Genomic DNA, 6,555 nt, shown 5'->3' on the forward strand with positions numbered 1-6,555 from the left:
TGAGTTTGGTTTTCAAAATAGAGCAACATTTTAAGGAACGGAATCTAAGTATCATGGTGAATTTAGTAGGTTCCGAATAGGTTTCGCATGTAATAAGCTTGTTATTCAAGATAAAGCAACGTTTTAACGAACTGAAACACTGTTTCTTTGTGAATTCAGTTAGATCCCAGTAGCCTGCTCTTGTATATTTGTACTTTTAAAGATTTATCAAAATTTGGTGAGCCGAAACTGAGTAAAATGGTGAATTCGGTTAGTTCCCAGTGGGCCGCAGTAGTAATAAGTGGACTGTTCGGGATATAGAAAAATTTTCACGAATGGAATCAAAATTTCTAGGCGAATTCAGTGTGTTCCCAATGGGACATGCTTGTATGAATTTGCTTTTCAAAATAGAGCAACATTTTAAAGAACAGAATCTAAGTATCATGGTGAATTCAGTAGGTTCCCAATAGTATTCATATGTAATAAGCTTGTTATTCAAGATAGAGCAACGTTTTAACGAACTGAAACACTGTTTCTTTGTGAATTCAGTTAGTTCCCAGTAGCCTGCTCTTGTGCTATGTGTACTTTTAAAGATTTATCAAAATTTGGTCAGCCGAATCTGAGTAACATGGTGAATATGGTTAGTTCCCAGTACGCCGCAGTAGTAATAAGTGGACTGTTCGGGATATAGAAAAATTTTCACGAATGGAATCAAAATTTCTAGGCGAATTCAGTGAGTTCCCAATGGGACATGCTTGTATGAGTTTGCTTTTCAAAATAGAGCAACATTTTGTGGAACGGAATCTAAGTATCATGGTGAATTCAGTAGGTTCCCAATAGGATTCGCATGTAATAAGCTTGTTATTCAAGATAGAGCAACGTTTTAACGAACTGAAACACTGTTTCTTTGAGAATTCAGTTAGTTCCCATTAGCCTGCTCTTGTACTATGTGTACTTTTAAAGATTTATCAAAATTTGTTGAGCCGAATCTGAGTAACATGGTGAATTCGGTTAGTTCCCAGTAGGCCGCAGTCGTAATAAGTGGACTGTTCGGGATATAGAAAAATTTTTACGAATGGAATCAAAATTTCTAGGCGAATTCAGTGAGTTCCCAATGGGACATGATTGTATGAGTTTGCTTTTCAAAATAGAGCAACATTTTAAGGAACGGAATCTAAGTATCATGGTGAATTCAGTAGGTTCCCAATAGGATTCGCATGTAATAAGCTTGTTATTCAAGATAGAGCAACGTTTTAACGAACTGAAACACTGTTTCTTTGTGAATTCAGTTAGTGCCCAGTAGCCTGCTCTTGTAATATGTGTACTTTTAAAGATTTATCAAAATCTGGTGAGCCGTTTGTGAGTAATATGCTGAATTCGGTTAGTTCCCAATGGGCCGCAGTAGTAATAAGTGGACTCTTCGGGATATAGAAAAATTTTCACGAATGGAATCAAAATTTCTAGGCGAATTCAGTGAGTTCCCAATGGGACATGCTTGTATGAGTTTGCTTTTCAAAGTAGAGCAACATTTTAAGGAACGGTATCTAAGTATCATGGTGAATTCAGTAGGTTCCCAATAGGATACGCATGTAATAAGTTTGTTATTCAAGATAGAGCAACGTTTTAACGAACTGAAACACTGTTTCTTTGTGAATTCAGTTAGTTCCCAGTAGCCTGCTCTTGTACTATGTGTACTTTTAAAGATTTATCAAAATTTGTTGAGCCGAATCTGAGTAACATGGTGAATTCGGTTAGTTCCCAGTAGGCCGCAGTAGTAATAAGTGGACTGTTCGGGATATAGAAAAATTTTCACGAATGGAATCAAAATTTCTAGGCGAATTCATTGAGTTCCCAATGTGATATGCTTGTATGAATTTGCTTTTCAAAATAGAGCAACATTTTAAGGAACGGAATCTAAGTATCATGGTGAATTCAGTAGTTTCCCAATAGGATTCGCATGTAATAAGCTTGTTATTCAAGATAGAGCAACGTTTTAACAAACTGAAACACTGTTTCTTTGTGAATTCAGTTAGTTCCCAGTAGCCGGCTCTTGTACTATGTGTACTTTTAAAGATTTATCAAAATTTGGTGAGCCGAATCTGAGTAACATGGTGAATTCGGTTAGTTCCCAGTAGGCCACAGTAGGAACAAGTGGACTGTTCGGGATATAGAAAAATTTTCACGAATGCAATCAAAATTTCTAGGCGAAATCAGTGAGTTCCCAATGGGACATGCTTGTATGAGTTTGCTTGTCAAAATAGAGCAACATTTTATGGAACGGAATCTAAGTATCATGGTGAATTCAGTAGGTACCCAATAGGATTAGCATGTAATAAGCTTGTTATTCAAGATAGAGCAACGTTTTAACGAACTGAAACATTGTTTCTTTGTGAATTCAGTTAGTTCCCAGTAGCCTGCTCTTGTGCTATGTGTACTTTTAAAGATTTATCAAAATTTGGTCAGCCGAATCTGAGTAACATGGTGAATATGGTTAGTTCCCAGTACGCCGCAGTAGTAATAAGTGGACTGTTCGGGATATAGAAAAATTTTCACGAATGGAATCAAAATTTCTAGGCGAATTCAGTGAGTTCCCAATGGGACATGCTTGTATGAGTTTGCTTTTCAAAATAGAGCAACATTTTGTGGAACGGAATCTAAGTATCATGGTAAATTCAGTAGGTTCCCAATAGGATTCGCATGTAATAAGCTTGTTATTCAAGATAGAGCAACGTTTTAACGAACTGAAACACTGTTTCTTTGTGAATTCAGTTAGTTCCCAGTAGCCTGCTCTTGTACTATGTGTACTTTTAAAGATTTATCAAAATTTGGTGAGCCGAATCTGAGTAACATGGTGAATTCGGTTAGTTCCCAGTACGCCGCAGTAGTAATAAGTGGACTGTTCGGGATATAGAAAAATTTTCACGAATGGAATCAAAATTTCTAGGCGAATTCAGTGAGTTCCCAATGGGACATGCTTGTATGAGTTTGGTTTTCAAAATAGAGCAACATTTTAAGGAACGGAATCTAAGTATCATGGTGAATTTAGTAGGTTCCGAATAGGTTTCGCATGTAATAAGCTTGTTATTCAAGATAAAGCAACGTTTTAACGAACTGAAACACTGTTTCTTTGTGAATTCAGTTAGATCCCAGTAGCCTGCTCTTGTATATTTGTACTTTTAAAGATTTATCAAAATTTGGTGAGCCGAAACTGAGTAAAATGGTGAATTCGGTTAGTTCCCAGTAGGCCGCAGTAGTAATAAGTGGACTGTTCGGGATATAGAAAAATTTTCACGAATGGAATCAAAATTTCTAGGCGAATTCAGTGTGTTCCCAATGGGACATGCTTGTATGAATTTGCTTTTCAAAATAGAGCAACATTTTAAAGAACAGAATCTAAGTATCATGGTGAATTCAGTAGGTTCCCAATAGTATTCATATGTAATAAGCTTGTTATTCAAGATAGAGCAACGTTTTAACGAACTGAAACACTGTTTCTTTGTGAATTCAGTTAGTTCCCAGTAGCCTGCTCTTGTGCTATGTGTACTTTTAAAGATTTATCAAAATTTGGTCAGCCGAATCTGAGTAACATGGTGAATATGGTTAGTTCCCAGTACGCCGCAGTAGTAATAAGTGGACTGTTCGGGATATAGAAAAATTTTCACGAATGGAATCAAAATTTCTAGGCGAATTCAGTGAGTTCCCAATGGGACATGCTTGTATGAGTTTGCTTTTCAAAATAGAGCAACATTTTGTGGAACGGAATCTAAGTATCATGGTGAATTCAGTAGGTTCCCAATAGGATTCGCATGTAATAAGCTTGTTATTCAAGATAGAGCAACGTTTTAACGAACTGAAACACTGTTTCTTTGTGAATTCAGTTAGTTCCCATTAGCCTGCTCTTGTACTATGTGTACTTTTAAAGATTTATCAAAATTTGTTGAGCCGAATCTGAGTAACATGGTGAATTCGGTTAGTTCCCAGTAGGCCGCAGTCGTAATAAGTGGACTGTTCAGGATATAGAAAAATTTTTACGAATGGAATCAAAATTTCTAGGCGAATTCAGTGAGTTCCCAATGGGACATGATTGTATGAGTTTGCTTTTCAAAATAGAGCAACATTTTAAGGAACGGAATCTAAGTATCATGGTGAATTCAGTAGGTTCCCAATAGGATTCGCATGTAATAAGCTTGTTATTCAAGATAGAGCAACGTTTTAACGAACTGAAACACTGTTTCTTTGTGAATTCAGTTAGTGCCCAGTAGCCTGCTCTTGTAATATGTGTACTTTTAAAGATTTATCAAAATCTGGTGAGCCGTTTGTGAGTAATATGCTGAATTCGGTTAGTTCCCAATGGGCCGCAGTAGTAATAAGTGGACTCTTCGGGATATAGAAAAATTTTCACGAATGGAATCAAAATTTCTAGGCGAATTCAGTGAGTTCCCAATGGGACATGCTTGTATGAGTTTGCTTTTCAAAGTAGAGCAACATTTTAAGGAACGGTATCTAAGTATCATGGTGAATTCAGTAGGTTCCCAATAGGATACGCATGTAATAAGTTTGTTATTCAAGATAGAGCAACGTTTTAACGAACTGAAACACTGTTTCTTTGTGAATTCAGTTAGTTCCCAGTAGCCTGCTCTTGTACTATGTGTACTTTTAAAGATTTATCAAAATTTGTTGAGCCGAATCTGAGTAACATGGTGAATTCGGTTAGTTCCCAGTACGCCGCAGTAGTAATAAGTGGACTGTTCGGGATATAGAAAAATTTTCACGAATGGAATCAAAATTTCTATGCGAATTCAGTGATTTCCCAATGGGACATGCTTGTATGAGTTTGCTTTTCAAAATAGAGCAACATTTTGTGGAACGGAATCTAAGTATCATGGTGAATTCAGTAGGTTCCCAATAGGATTCACATGTAATAAGCTTGTTATTCAAGATAGAGCAACGTTTTAACGAACTGAAACACTGTTTCTTTGTGAATTCAGTTAGTTCCCAGTAGCCTGCTCTTGTACTATGTGTACTTTTAAAGATTTATCAAAATTTGGTCAGCCGAATCTGAGTAACATGGTGAATTTCGTTAGTTCCCATTACGCCACAGTAGTAATAAGTGGACTGTTCGGGATATAGAAAAATTTTCACGAATGGAATCAAAATTTCTAGGCGAATAAAGTGAGTTCCCAATGGGACATGCTTGTATGAGTTTGGTTTTCAAAATAGAGCAACATTTTAAGGAACGGAATCTAAGTATCATGGTGAATTCAGTAGGTTCCGAATAGGTTTCGCATGTAATAAGCTTGTTATTCAAGATAGAGCAACGTTTTAACGAACTGAAACACTGTTTCTTTGTGAATTCAGTTAGATCCCAGTAGCCTGCTCTTGTATATGTGTACTTTTAAAGATTTATCAAAATTTGGTGAGCCGAATCTGAGTAACATGGTGAATTCGGTTAGTTCCCAGTAGGCCGCAGTAGTAATAAGTGGACTGTTCGGGATATAGAAAAATTTTCACGAATGGAATCAAAATTTCTAGGCGAATTCAGTGTGTTCCCAATGGGACATGCTTGTATGAGTTTGCTCCTCAAAATAGAGCAACATTATCGCTTCTCGGCCTTTTGGCTAAGATCAAGTGTAGTATCAAAATAGAGCAACATTTTAAGGAACAGAATCTAAGTATCATGGTGATTTCAGTAGGTTCCCAATAGGATTCATATGTAATAAGCTTGTTATTCAAGATAGAGCAACGTTTTAACGAACTGAAACACTGTTTCTTTGTGAATTCAGTTAGTGCCCAGTAGCCTGCTCTTGTAATATGTGTACTTTTAAAGATTTATCAAAATCTGGTCAGCCGATTGTGAGTAACATGCTGAATTCGGTTAGTTCCCAATGGGCCGCAGTAGTAATAAGTGGACTGTTCGGGATATAGAAAAATTTTCACGAATGGAATCAAAATTTCTAGGCGAATTCAGTGAGTTCCCAATGGGACATGCTTGTATGAGTTTGCTTTTCAAAGTAGAGCAACATTTTAAGGAACGGAATCTAAGTATCATGGTGAATTCAGTAGGTTCCCAATAGGATTCGCATGTAATAAGTTTGTTATTCAAGATAGAGCAACGTTTTAAGGAACTGAAACACTGTTTCTTTGTGAATTCAGTTAGTTCCCAGTAGCCTGCTCTTGTACTATGTGTACTTTTAAAGATTTATCAAAATTTGGTGAGCCGAATCTGAGTAACATGGTGAATTCGCTTAGTTCCCAGTAGGCCGCAGTAGTAATAAGTGGACTGTTCGGATATAGAAAAATTTTCACGAATGGAATCAAAATTTCTAGGCGAATTCAGTTAGTTCCCAATGGGACATGCTTGTATGAGTTTGGTTTTCAAAATAGAGCAACATTTTAAGGAACGGAATCTAAGTATCATGGTGAATTCAGTAGGTTCCCAATAGGATTCACATGTAATAAGTTTGTTATTCAAGATAGAGCAAAGTTTTAACGAACTGAAACACTGTTTCTTTGTGAATTCAGTTAGTTCCCAGTAGCCTGCTCTTGTACTATGTGTACTTTTAAAGATTTATCAAT

At 36.6% G+C, this 6,555-nt stretch overlaps 1 pseudogene; it reads left to right on the top strand.

Annotated features, from left to right (window-relative positions):
- Positions 1 to 5,577: 5,577 nt before the first annotated feature.
- LOC148003927 (U2 spliceosomal RNA) lies at positions 5,578 to 5,713 on the top strand (annotated as a pseudogene).
- Positions 5,714 to 6,555: the final 842 nt, after the last annotated feature.

The sequence above is a fragment of the Rattus norvegicus genome, chromosome 8 (assembly GCF_021556685.1).
Source record: "Rattus norvegicus strain SHRSP/BbbUtx chromosome 8, alternate assembly SHRSP_T2T, whole genome shotgun sequence".
In the NCBI taxonomy this organism is placed as follows: domain Eukaryota; kingdom Metazoa; phylum Chordata; class Mammalia; order Rodentia; family Muridae; genus Rattus; species Rattus norvegicus.